This window comes from Lissotriton helveticus, chromosome 4_1 (assembly GCF_964261635.1).
Source record: "Lissotriton helveticus chromosome 4_1, aLisHel1.1, whole genome shotgun sequence".
NCBI lineage: Eukaryota > Metazoa > Chordata > Amphibia > Caudata > Salamandridae > Lissotriton > Lissotriton helveticus.
This window is the reverse complement of record NC_136063.1, coordinates 1452017204-1452031574: the sequence shown is the minus strand read 5'-3', so window position 1 is coordinate 1452031574 and position 14371 is coordinate 1452017204. Positions and strand designations below refer to the sequence as shown.

At 44.2% G+C, this 14371-nt stretch overlaps 1 protein-coding gene across 3 annotated transcripts in view; it reads right to left on the bottom strand.

Moving 5' to 3' along the window:
- Positions 1-14371, bottom strand: part of EXOC2 (exocyst complex component 2) — a 948514-nt gene that overhangs the window by 436236 nt on the left and 497907 nt on the right. The gene's annotated exons all lie outside the window — the stretch shown is intronic.

Genomic DNA, 14371 nt, shown 5'->3' with positions numbered 1-14371 from the left:
AGTGCGTGGCCCAAGTTCAAGTAACAGTAAAAATAGGATATATGGAGGACATATTTTCATGTTAATTGCTTAAAGAATTGCATGTGATTGCTTTCCCAGGCATCTCCTTATTTTGACGTTTCAATTAATTCTTAAGATCTAAATATTTCCAAATGTGCCACATGCGTCAACTTTAAGAAGTTTCATGGTTGAGTGTATCTTCCCTCTGATGCATCTCAGAGCACAGAGCCAGCAGTCTGTAAGGACTCTTGTGACCAGGGTTAGAATATAGGGTATGGGCATGCCAGAAATTCGGTTCAGCAGCCCTAGTCAATTTCTAGTCTGTTGGGTGGGTCTCTCTTATACCCAAACACCCAGAAATAGATAGGAATCAGCAGCGCAATCCAGTTATATAGTCGAATGTCTGCTATCCATTTCCCCCATCATATGGAGGCAGCTCATATTTTGAAACAAAACACTCCGTGAATTGCAATCCCAGAAGCAGTAGCTCAATGAGGACTGTAGACCAGTGAAACAAGCTGGATAGTATTTCATATAGGTAGTTTTGCAATATGTACATGAGTCAGAGAATTGTGATCATTTCGAACAATGCTCCCCTGCCTATTCTAGACAATGGGGGAGTACCTCAGGCCTCTGTGTCCCATCACACTTGATGAAGCAGCAAAGGGTTTATTCAAACCCCTTCGCCATTGTGGGTTCCTTAAAATTACCAGGTTCAAATACCGAAATTGTCTTCTGCCCAAAGCAATCTCACGCTGTATGGGGTCATGCTATGATTAAGTAAGGTAATCAAAGAAGAGAGAGAGGAACTAGAGTAGCTAGTTAGTTTCCCCTAGGGATTAAGGAAGTAAACAAGAAAAACTAGCTACTAGGACAATATACGTGTAGTATGTGTCTGCATAGGGAAACCAGTAGGTTTTTTATGAAGGCCCTCACCCACCAACCTAGTTGGTGGCATGCTTCATCATCGGACCCCACCCGAGGTTGCGAGTGTACCTCAGGTGTGCTGCGACGCCTGGTTACAGCGGAGCGGGTTTTGTTACGTGAGTGTGAGTGCTGGAGCTCCTGATTGGATCATAGGTTCAACAGTGGGACCGAGATGAAATTCGTCTCCGAGCAAGATCCTCCTTGGAAACTCCAGCGTACAGAACTGCTGGCATTTTGCGTTCTAAGCAGTTGCAAATAGATCCGACCAAGTCACGGAGGAGACCCTGCACCATCTCCGGATGGAGACACCATTGATGATACGAAAGGCATTGCTGACTAAGTTCATCCGTCCTGGGGTTTAATGAGCCCGTCAGGAGCTGCACAGTTACGAAGATGCCTTGATGTTCCAGGCATGTCCAGGGATGTAGAACCTCCTGACAATGACCAGGACCCCACTCTACCATGTTTGTTGCAAAACCACATGGAGAGGCTGTTATCTGTGAACACCTGAACCAGCCTCTCCGTGATGGATGGAAGGAAAACTTCAATTGCAAGCGCAATCACTCAAGTTCATGTGGAGCTGAGACGCCACGGAAGACCTGAATCCATTGGAACCTCAGGTCCCACCCTAGAGCCCGCATTTACCAATGGGCATGTTTTACCAGCAGGAGACCAGGAGCCCCAGCAGCCTCAGAACCAGTATCATTGAAATTTAGGATAGAGGCTAAAACACTGTTATCACAACCTGAATATCCCAGACTCTCCACCTAGAAGTTTCCGTGTCTCTGTATACCAAGGCAAGGGAACCTAGAGGACTTCGGGCGTGTCCCTGACGCCACTGGGTACTTGAAAACCCAGTTCTTCAGTTGGCGCGGCGAATGCGGGCCGACTTCAGTGGTACCGGTCCAAGTCCGAAGATTGCGAGGAGCCACGTGGGGAAATTCTGGAGGAGGGCCCCCACTTCATCGACCCCTGCATGTCGACGTGGACCGAAGGTCTTTTCTGCGAGGCTTCCCGCTTTCCAACGGCTGCGAAGGACTGGTGCCCTGACTGTCGCCTTGTCTTGGACCATCCGATTGATGTTTGTAAAGCGAGACGATAGACGGTCTTCTGGTGGCGTGACAGATATTTGGTTAAGTATAAGTGGGTCGCTCCCACGACTGTTTGATTCCTTGGTTTTGATTTGGTTGCTGCAGTACCCAAAGCCGAAGGGCTTGTATATTTACGAGTGTATAATTTTTTGATTCCCTTTGAAGTTTGAAACCAGACTAGTGAGAAAGATGCCTGGTCTTGGTAAATTTGGTAATTGGTTTGTTTGTGGTAGTAACAGGGATTCCCGATTGGAGGATTCATGTCCGATACCTCCGGTTGGAACTCCGACTTATGAACTTTACTCAAAACACGGAGTGGGCCCTATTACTTATAATGAAGTATGGGTCCACTACACTAAAAAGGATGGTGTTTTGCAATGGCCCCCACATGGGAGTTTTGAAACAGAGATTTTAGACAATCTAGAAGTTAAGCTATTTAAGAAGAAAGCCCGGCCGGCAATGTTTGACTCTTTCCGTCTTTGGCGTAAGGAAGCCAAACAGAGAGAAATTAAGCAAGCTAAGAGAGATAGGAAAGATAAAAAAATATGTCAGTACTACAAGCTGCTAGACAGTTTAAGGAAGATGGAGAAGAGCGTGCGAGTGAAGTCTTAGATAGACAGCGTTGTATGGCCATAGATAAATGTTATCCGGCCTTGCCGTCTTCTCCTCCGAAAGTGATGGAAGACCCTGAAAAAGATCCTTTGATCTCTCATTTACTGAGATTGCCTCCTCCCTATGTGCAGGGTGCTACTGCGCCTCTATTACCTCCGGTTGTTCCGCCCTTTGTTGTTCAACCTCCTGCTGTTGTTCAGCCACCCGGTGCTCCACAGACGGTTTTGCCTTCTCCTGCGCAACCCATTCTAGGGTCGCCAGCCTTGCTATCAGCTTTGCCTCAAACTCCTTTGCCTTCTGCTTCTGCATCTTTGATTTCTACTGTTCTTGTTCGTACACCTTCCTTGCCTCAGAATACTTATTCTCCTGTTCTTATGTCTGCTTCTTCTCCTTCTGTTCGAAAACGAATGACAGAAAGAGTTTCTAATTTATTGTCACCATTGTTTGGGTCACTGAATATGACCCCTGTTTCGGAACGTAAGCAGAGTCGTAGTCCGCTTCCTAGTTCTGAAGAACGGACAGTGTTGGATTTGTTGGCTCGTAGGTGGATTTTAAATGCTCCGAGGTATAATTTACCAGCAGTTATGGATGTTTTCTTGCAGTGGGAACCGCCTAAGCAAAGGTATGTTTTTGATGTAATGTGTACTTTTCTGCGTCAGGAATGGGAAGATAATGAGTTGGGTCCGATTCCGCAGGATGTGCTCGATGTTCAGTCAGATTTTGCTAAAGGGATGATAGTGGAATCTGATGTTGCAGATGCCGTAGAGACGATACTTGCTTTCAGATCTAGACTTTCGCCTCAGACATTGTATGAACCTGATTCCTCTGTTAGGAGGAAAGTGAAACAGTACCCTATGGGAGAAGTTCCTCCGGTATGGAAAGAAGCAGTTCAGGCTAATGTAAATCAGGGTATTCAGGCCGCTCCGGCTCATTTTCAGCGAGTATGGGTACATGTCCCTTGGAAGAGAGCAGAGGTCTTGGCTCTTAAGCAGACCTTACCTGACCCTCGTAAGAATCCTGCTGGTTATTACAAAGAGTTGTCCCAGACAGTTGAAGCGTGTATTATGAATTTAGCCGACATCGATATGTTGATGGGTAATATAGTTCCTCAACCCTTGTGGGCGAAGATTCGTCATGAGAATCATCTGCTGAATTAGGTGATACCTGGGCGAATATTGTTGCTGCAGATGGTAGACAGGAGGGAGGTGCTAAACCTGAACCTCTAGTTTCAGAATTACCAGGTAGAATTATTAATCTGATGAAAACGATGATGCCCGCTTTACGAGTGAATTGGGATAAGTTAGCAGCATGTAAGCAGAAGAAAGACGAGAGTGTATCTGATTTCTTCACTAGGTTTGAAGAGACGTTTATTGATCATAGTGGTCAGGATATGAGTACGGAGGGTGGTCAAAGGTTGTTTGTGGATAAATTTGTCTTTCATTTGCTTCCCGAACTTTCTAATAAGTTAAAGGACTCAGAGTTCATGGGCTGTCTCTTCATCGGCCCAGATATTGGCTACTGCACAATATTACGAGAATAGGGATAAAGATGAGAAGGATAAAGTGGAGAAGAAAACTAAAGAGTTAAAAACGAAAGTTCTTTTGCAGCAAGCTTATCCGCCTCGTCAGAATCAGCCTCAGTTTCAGCAACCTCCACAATTTCAGAGACTGTTACAGAAGCCTGAGCCTTATGTTCAGCGATTCTTTCCTGGCCCTAATCAGTGTGCTTATTGCAGAGAGGAAGGTCATTACAAGAATAGTTGCCCGGTCTTGTTACAGCGTGCGAATGGTGTATCAGGTCAGAGAGGTCGTGGTAGTTTTCAGCAAGCTCCTAGGGGTAGGGGACGTGGTGTGATCCCTCAGAATGAGCGTTCCTATTCACTACCGAATTCTGCGAATTATTTTGACAGACAGAATGTTCTGAGTGGTCAGTCTGCCCAGTATTATGTTGAGGATTACTATGTCGAATGTGAGAGTTCTGGTTATAACGATAACTAGGACAGCCAAGGACAAAGTGAGGGAGTAGTGTCAGTTCCAGTAGACCAGAGTGGACCTTATGTTGAAGTGAATACATCAGGTGTGGTAGAACCTTTTCTTTTGGATACTGGTGCGATGAAGAGTTCTATTATGCACTCTAAACTTCCTGGCGCACCTTTGTCTGGCTTGACCAATGTTTCAGTAGGATTTTCAGGCGCCCCAGTTCGTAATCCGGTTTCTAGTCCTTTGTCCCTTTCAATTGGCCCTTGTGAATTGGAAGCTCCACTTATTTTAACGACTGGTTGTGGTGAGAATCTGTTGGGTTTGGACTTGCTGAAAAGATTGTATGTGACATTGCATTGTTCTCCTTCAGGAGTACAACTTACTCTTGGCAAGAAAGTGATTTCTCCAATGTGTTTGTCTAAGGATTGTTTGCCACTGGAATTGCATTCGCTTCCTGATACACTTTGGGCTACAGGTCCAAATGATGTTGGTCTTTTGCGGATTCCACCTTATGTTGTCACGCTTAAGTTGAATGCTAGGCTACCTCGTAAACCACAATACAAGATCTCGAGCGATGGTGAGAGAGCTCTTTTAGCGATTGTTTATGATCTGGTTGAGAAGGGTGTAGTTGAGGAAACGAGAGGTAATGTTTGTAACAGTCCTGTTTTGCCTATCCTTAAACGTACTGATGCTTCTCAGCCACCTGTGTACCGGTTTGTGATCGACCTTCGAGAGGTAAACAAGATAGTCGTGCCACAGTTTCCTGTGGTACCTGATATCACTGCTTTGTTGACTTTGATTCCTGCTTCGGCAGCTTGGTTTTCCGTCATCGATTTGAAGAATGCTTTCTTCAGTATTCCTATTGCTGAGGAGAGCAGGGATATTTTTGGCTTCTCATTAGGAGGCCAAAGCTTCCGGTTTAAGAGAGCTCCCCAAGGTTATTGTGAAAGTCCCTCCATTTATAGTCGGGCGTTGAAAACTCAGCTTGACGGTTTTGTGTTACCTGTTGGTGCTACTCTTATTCAGTACGTCGATGATTTGTTGATTACTGCTGATGATGAAAAGATTTGTAAAGAGGCTACTCTTTCTTTGTTGCGGTATTTGTCTGATCTTCATCATAAAGTGTCACCTTCAAAGTTGCAATATTGTCGCCAAGAAGTGACCTACTTAGGTCATCTCTTGTCGAAGGAGGGACGGAGATTGACCCCAGAACGAATTCAATCAATTACGCAAATGAATGTACCATCCACACAGAGAGAAGTGCGTGCCTTTTTAGGTATTACATCGTATTGTAGACAGTGGATCCCCAATTTTTCACTGTTGGCGAAACCTCTGTTAACATTGACTCTGAAAGATACTCCGCATCCTCTTCCTTGGTCTGACGAATGTCAGAAAAGGTTTTCTGAACTACGCGATGCATTGTGTTCGGCTCCTGTGTTGGGTACTCCAGACTATAGTAAGCCTTTCACGTTGTACGTGCACGAGAGAGAAGGTTGTGCGTTGTCAGTGTTGACACAACCATTTGGGGACAAGCAGCGTCCATGCGCGTATTTCTCCTCTACGTTAGACCCAGTTGCTAAGGCGTTGCCGAGTTGTCTGAGAGCTACAGCTGCAGCGGCTGTTTCTATCCGACAGTCTGCTGGTTTGGTATTGGACAATACGTTGATTGTGATGGTCCCACATGCAGTGGATACCTTATTAAACAGGACTAAGACACAGCACCTTACTAGTGCACGTCTGCCAGGTTACGAGTTGACATTGTTGGCTAGTCATGTGCACATTAAAAGATGTAATGTGCTGAATCCAGCTACGTTGTTGCCGATCTCTACAGAGACGGATGTGCAAGAACAGCATGATTGTTTTCTTCGTACAGAGGAAGAAACGAAGGCTAGAGTTGACTTGAGGGATACTCCCCTTACGGATGTTGATGGTACCCTATGGGTAGATGGTTCGTGTTTTAAGCTTCCGAATGGTGAAACGACTGCAGCGCATGCTATTACAACTTTACATACAGTTGTTGAGACAGCACGCATACCACAGAATTCTGCGCAAGCAGCAGAGTTGATTGCACTGACTAGAGCGTGTGTGTTGTCAGAAGGAAAGCGAGTGAATGTTTACACCGATAGTCAGTATGCGTTTGGATTTGCCCATAGTTTTGGGCGTTTGTGGAGACAGCGTGGGTTCCTTACTTCACAAGGAACCAAAACACAGCATGGACAGTTGGTGAATGAACTTTTGGAATCTCTCACTCTCCCAAAGCAGATTGCAATTATGAAGTGTAGTGCGCATAAGAAAGTTGTGGACGATGTTGGTCGAGGGAATGCGTTTGCGGATGAAGTTGCGAAGGAAACGGCGAAAGATATGATGAGCCGTATGTATGTTGCAGGCCCAGCTAATTGGGTTATGGCTGGTGGAATGTGTGAAGACACAATAGAAAGTGTGAAAATGATTCAGGCTGAAGCGACTGAGAAAGAAGTGAGTGTTTGGAAAGAAACTACGGGTATGTTGGATTCGACAGGTTGTTGGGTTGAGTTGTCAGAACACCAGCGATGGCTGTTGCCAGATGCGTATGTGCTCCCAGTGGTTACAATGGCTCATGGAATGGCTCACATTAGTTCGAAGGGAATATGCAAGTTGTTGGCTCCAGTTTGGCAGAATGCTGGAATTGCGAAATGTGCAGAGAACGTGGTGAAACATTGTATGATTTGTTTGAAGTATAATCCTGGTAAGGGAACTCCAACTCCAGCTGGTCATTTTGCTCCTCCGACGTATCCGTTTGAGGTGATACAGCTAGATTATATACATATGGAGAGATGCAACAATTTGAAGTATGTCCTTGTGGTTGTTTGTGCCTTTTCCAGGTGGATAGAGGCCTACCCCCTAAAGGATAATACTGCCTTGTCTACAGCCAAGGTTTTGTTGAGAGAGTACTTCCCTAGGTATGGTTTGCCGAGAATTGTATGGTCGGACAATGGGAGTGAATTTGTGGGTCAAATCATGAAGAAAGTGTGTGCTGGATTGGGAATAAATCAGAAGTTCCATGCAGCGAATCACCCCCAGTCTGCTGGACTTGTTGAATGTTACAATGGTACCTTGAAGCTGAAATTAGCTAAGGTACAAGTGAGCACTGGTCTTACATGGCCGGATGCCTTGCCGTTGGCTCTTTTGTCAACAAGGACGACTGTGCATTCTCGAGTGGGACTTAGTCTGTATGAAATCGTGTTTGGTCGTCCTGCGAATGTTTGGGGTGTGCCTCGTCCTAAAGAATACAGCAGTATTGAGTACCCTATGTTGGTGGATTACTTACATGACTTGACTGCTAAATTACGTGTTCTCCACCAACAGGTCTATGACAGTTTGCCGACAGCTACTACAGATCCAGGACATTCAATCCAACCTGGTCAATACGTCCTCATCAAGAACTTCCAGCGTACCAAGAATTTGGAGCCTAGATGGACTGGTCCCTATTTGGTATTGCTGGTCACTAGAACTGCTGTTAGAGTAGCTGGTAAAAAGAACTGGGTGCATGCCACCCATACGAAAAAAGTTCCTTTGCCTTTACCGTATGATCAGTGGGTGAGGGATGGTATAGCTGATACAGATTGCGAGCGAGTCCCCACATTCGTGTCTTTTAGTGATGCTCATTTGCATGGACACGGTCAGAACGCGAGGATGACAATGTGCTGCAAGAAGCTGTTCCTCCACGTTTGAGATTGGACACTACCGAACCTGAACTTTTGTTTACAGACCAAACCGTGCCGACTAAATCACGTTACAACCTCCGATCTCGGAATAAATAAAGGGACTTTGAACATTATTTTTTTTTCCACACTGAGACCAAAAAGAGACAATTTCTTCAAGTATTTTGCATTTGACTTTTTGTTTTTCTTTTTGTCTTGCTTTTTTCTGAAATTGTATTATGGTTTTCTGCTAAATTTTAGATTGGTTACCATTTGCCAGTTGCAGGGTCATGTAGGAGTACCAACGGTTCAGTTTGTGACCTGAGTAGTGGCAGTAGGTCTGCAGGACTTGCAGTGTCCCTACGACCTGCTAATAATCACAGCTGAAGTACTCTGTCAAGATTGCGTGAGCGACATTAGAAAATGGAGATTGTATTGAGGAATGACGATAAAAGGCAAGAGATGAAAAACCGATATTATAGAATGTTGTTCTCCAAGTGTGGTATAGCTTTATCTATTTTAATACTTTTATGTATTCTATTAGCTACTATATTCTGGTTTGTTCCTTCTACACAATTGACGTCTGCACCAACTTCTCAACCTACTCTTTCTTTTTCTACTGTTTCTCCACATGAGTTTCGTACGTTACCTGAACATGAACAGACACGAAGATCAGAATTTGTGAACAATTCGTTTATACAGATATTGCATCAACATCAGCTAGTCATAAATACCACGAATTGTTGGGTGTGTGGTCTTATGCCACATACTACAGATAAGGGAATGCCATATTTGGTTTTGTCTTTTTCGCCTAATGGGTCAGTTTGGGCACTACAATTAATGTTTATCTATGCGAATGAAGCCTCTCCTGTACGTTCCGTCAAAGACAATGCAAGTAATAATGCCTTGATACGGGGAATAGTTGATATGATTAGAGATATCGATGCATATAACGCTATCCCTAGAGATGAGGTACGAGCATATGTCGGTTGGAATAAGACGACATATAGTGCTAGCTTGACGGAGAAAGAAAGGCAGCGAAGGTCTCCTCCTATTTGGATTATACCCCACCGAAGTCATCTTTGTTTGCAAGGTAATGGTCAGAATCCGAGAGCTCAGCTTGGTAAGAGTGTGTGTGTTCACACATACGTTTATACGTCCCAGAAATCTCCTCCGTTCATGCCAGCTAAAGGCACGTATTTTGTTTGTCACGATAGAGCATACACATGGTTGCCATCTGATTTTTCTGGCACATGTTATGTGGCATTTTTGCTTCCCCCTACATACACTGCTGTTATCGACTACCATAAGACAAGATATGGTAGAGGTGTAATCGATGCGAAAGATACTGTCGCACAAGAAGCTGGGGACTTCTTTAAGGGTTTCCTACCCTTTTGGGGTCCTATGGCTAATAGTAGGAATATTCGTCAGCTTACGAGAGTGGTTGAGGCCACTATAAATGAGACTGCAGGTGCCCTTAGCAATATTACAGCTGGGCTTCAAGCGGATCGCCTTATGACATTACAGAACCGTTTTGTTTTAGATATTATACTTGCAGATAGAGGTGGGGTATGCACATTGATTAGATCTAGTTGCTGCGTTTTCATACCAGATAATGCCCCGACAGTGTACCAAGCCATCTCTAGACTACATAAGATCTCTGAGTCTATTCATGTGGACGAAGGAGACTGGTCGTTGATGGGATGGTTATGGGAGTCGTTGTCCAAATGGGGATGGAAGATTCTGACGTTTCTTGGAATGGCGTTAGCTATCATTTTTTTTCTCGTGTTGTTTATGCATCCAGTGTGGTCCCGCCATTTGTAGTCTTTGTACTATGATCTGTGTGAGAAGACCAGTCCCGAGAGAAGTGAAGGATAATAAGATGATGTTACAGCAACACCTTGATGACCTGATGAGAATAGATATAGACCTAGATTCAGATTGACATGAGTTTAGGTTATTGCCTACGTAATGGCAAAAGGAGGGACTGTGGTTCTGTAATTCTCAAACCTGACTGCATTTTAGTTTTGCCCTCACGTAGGCCAGTGAAGTAGGCCCAAAACAAGTGGCCTTGCCTTCTGAGTTCGTGCATATATTAATTTGGGTTTCTCTGACTCTGAATGAACTGCAGAGAGAGTAACCCTTTTCACCTGAAACTGACCTTTTGCAAAACCAGTTTCACTAGCTGATCGTTGTCCGAGTTTTTCAATCACTGTTCAGGACCTCGTTAACCTTTAATTTCCTTGCGCATATCTTATCTTAAACAATATCTAAATGGTTTCTTTCTTTAAAACTTTCTTTTCTGAAACATGGGTTTTTGCCATGTGTCGTGACTGCCATCTGGTGTTACTTTTCATGTAGGCCTCAGAAGTTAGTCTGTGAACAAAGTAGTCTGACCTATTGTGAATCATATAAATATATATACATTAACCAAGGATTCCTTTGTGCATTGGAGTTAATTTCAGAAGCTGGCCTTTCCCCTAGGAATTGACCCTGCCAAGCCAATTTCCCTGCAAGATCGTTATTTACTTTTCCAATCATCATCCAAGACATTTGTTAACTTTTAAGTTTCTTTACGTATCTGTTATCTTGCACATTATCTGAAACTACTTTTCTTGACTGTTTCTTCATTTCATGGGTTACGCTTTCAATTAAGGGTTTGTGCGGGCCTTCCAGATTATTATTTAGATATGCCTAAATATTAACTTGTGGGTTGGGACACTGTAAAATGAGCTTTACTGTATGATGCTGTGTGATGTCATGTATTTTCTATTGGTTGAATTTTGGTGCAGGGGCGTGCATTTTAAATGTACCTTTTTGTGTATAAATAGGGATGTCTCACCTTAGTAAAATTGAGCAGTTTCTTGAGTTGTACACCGTGTTGTATTACTGGGATTTCTGCTACTGGCTGCAGCTAATGAATTTGATCTCTGTCGCCACCTAGAAGTTTCCGTGTCTCTGTATACCAAGGCAAGGGAACCTAGAGGACTTCGGGCGTGTCCCTGACGCCGCAGGGTACTTGAAAACCCGGTTCTTCAGCTCCAGGCACCAAAGTCACTTCAAGTGGGGGTCTGTTATAAACATCTGCCTGTGACAGGCACCACAAGGTTTAAAACCAGTTGGTTTCTTAGAGAGCATAGTCCAAAAAAGGTTTGAAAAAAGGCAACCTGGTGAAAGTGTTCGACAAAAAGTCATCAAATTCAATAAAAAATTCACCGAGGGGAGCTCAATTGGGATCCACTCTGATGACGCCGAAAAGAAGGAACTGAGGTCAGTGGGCTTAGGTGGCATCTATATAGACACTTTCGGCGTGGACCGCTCTGAGGAACTGGTATTCCCTAACAAGGTACTTGGTATGCTATAACTAAGAACACGATCACCATGTTCCTACTAAGCATAAAAAAACAGCATTTCACACAAACGTCTACTACCATTTCTATAGCAAACAATTCTGTTCAGTGCCTCCACAATAAGTATGCTAAACACATTCTACACTCAACTACTCTACTAGAAGACTAGAAACAATGATAGTCTGGTATTTGCAATCATACCATTTTCAATACCACTTGTTTAGAGAAGAGTTAGGAAAGTAATAAACAAACCGTGTCTAAGGAGCTCCCAGCATCATAGTTGCTTTGTCATTGACACTCTGCGATCATTTAGGTTCGAACAGGAGCACAGACTATCTTCAAATGGACATAGACAGTGTCTTTTTTTTCAATAATGAATTTTTCAAACCATAAATTATTTGCTATTTGAAGCATCTTTGGATCTTATGGGAATAATGTGAATCTTTCAAGCTGATATAGTGCTTCTTTCTGGGAAGAATTCAACAACCAGCAAAGAGAAGTCCTGCCCTATATGGGCTATCTTAGGGATCAAACTGTCTAGTATTGGTATTTGCAAGCCCGCTGGGTGATAAGGTCCTAAAGTGAAATCAGGACTAGGTTTGCCTATTTGGCCCCCAGACTCTGGAATTCATTTCCTCTATCAGTCAGGAACTGTGATAGCCTTCTGGGATTCAGAAAAGCCTTAAAAACCTGGCTCTTCGGACAAACTGTTTAAACTGGCCCCCGCAGCAGCTTATGTAGGAACAGCGCCAAGAGACCTATGGTGTAAGTGCGCTTTACAAATTTCCTAACATAACATAACATAAGAAATGCGTTACTTACCTGGAACTGCAGTTATCCAGTATTGGTGTCTTTCATAGATTCACATGCCTGAATCATTCCCCGTCGTCGAGACGGGAGTCTCCGGTACATAGAAAAGTAATGTCTTATAGACATACATAGAGAATAGTAGGCCTAAAGGCCTCACCTTAGTAACATATCCATGTCCTTTTGTAAAAAGGACCAAACTCTAGAGAAGAGCCAATCAGCTATCACCTCCCTCTAGAACCTTCCTGGCAGGAGCCTCAGAACCTCAGATTTTCGTACGCACTAAGCTAAGTAGGCGTGACACTGAGAGAGTTAGGTGAGTCCTTCCAAGGGAGGCGGGAGGGTTGCATGTGAATCTATGAAAGACACCAATACTGGATAACTGCAGTTACAGGTAAGTAACGCATTTCTTATCCAGTATTATGGGTGTCTTTCATAGATTCACATGCCTGAATCAGAGTAGCAAGCAATGCAGAGTGCACATTTCTGATGGAACAGCATATACATGTCCTTAGATAAGACACCTCATGCGAGCATGAACCATCATTAGACCTCCACAATAAGTATTACTAAAGAAATGTGCACACCAGAGTAGGATGGAGGGAAGGAGGAAGGCTCACCTTACTGAAAAGATGGCCTAACACTGATTGTCTCACTGCTGCATCATTCATCAGCTCCGTATCCAGGCAGTAGTGCCTAGTGAAGGTATGCAGCGACTTTCATGTTGCCGCCCTGCAAATGTCAATGACTGGCACCCCTGCAAAGAGAGCTATAGAAGTGGACATAGCTCTCGGGGAGTGCGCTCTCACTTTGGAATGCAAAGGCTTTCCAGGTTGGTCATGACAGAAAGTGATGGCTGGAGATGCTCTTCTTGGAAAGCGGTAGACCTTTCCTAGGTCTATTGTAAGCTACGAATAGCTGGTTAGATTTCCTGAATGTGTTCGTTTTGTCTGTGTAAACTTCAAGCATCGCTTGAGATCCAAAGAAAGCAGCGATCTCTCAGCTGCCATACTTGGGTTTGGAAAGAAGGAACGCAGAACCACAGGTTCATTTAGGTGGAAGTCCGACTGGACTGTCGAGATAAACCTAGGATTGGTTCTCAGGATTACTCTGTCGTATTAAACTGTAGAAAAAGATCCTGGATTGAAAACGCCTGTAGCTCACTGACCCCCCTTGCAGATGGGAGCGTCAGGAGGAGTGTTGATTTCCACGAGGCATACTTTAGGTCAGCTCTGTGTACTGGTTTGAACGGATGTTTCATGAGCTGGTTAAGAACCACATTGAGATGCCAGGTAGGTGGCAACATCCTTACTGGCGGGAAAGATCTGTATAATCGTTTTAGAAATTGCTTAATCAACCCACTTGACCAGAGCGATGGACTCGTTGAAGTTCTTTATAACGAGATATTGCTGCTAAGTGTAGTTTAATGGAGGAGTGGGCTAGGCCCGACTGTGCCAGATGTAATAGATAAGGTAATATTTGCTCTGGTGATGTGGAGAAAGGCAGAATTCCGTGATCTGCACACCAAACACAAAAGCGCTTCCATTTCAGGGAATACGTCTTGGTCGAGCTATCCGCCCTTGCTCTGGCAAGAATGTCTACAGTCTTGTGGAATATTCAGATTGTGGAACTCTCTGACCTCAGGAGCCAGGCGACTAACCTGAGAGACTTCAGATCCGGATGTTGAACTGTATTGTTGTTCATTGTAAGCAGAGATAGATACTGCCGCAGGTGGACCGGCGGCTCCAGAGAAAGACGGTGGAGCTCTGTGAACCAATGTTGCCTCGGCCAAGTTGGGGCTATTAAAATTAGAGTACAAGGCTCCACCTAAATATTCCTGAGGACTCTGGGAAGCATCGGGAATGGCGGAAAGGCGTACGCAACGACGTTGCGCCATGCGATGGAAGATGCATTCCCTAGAGACC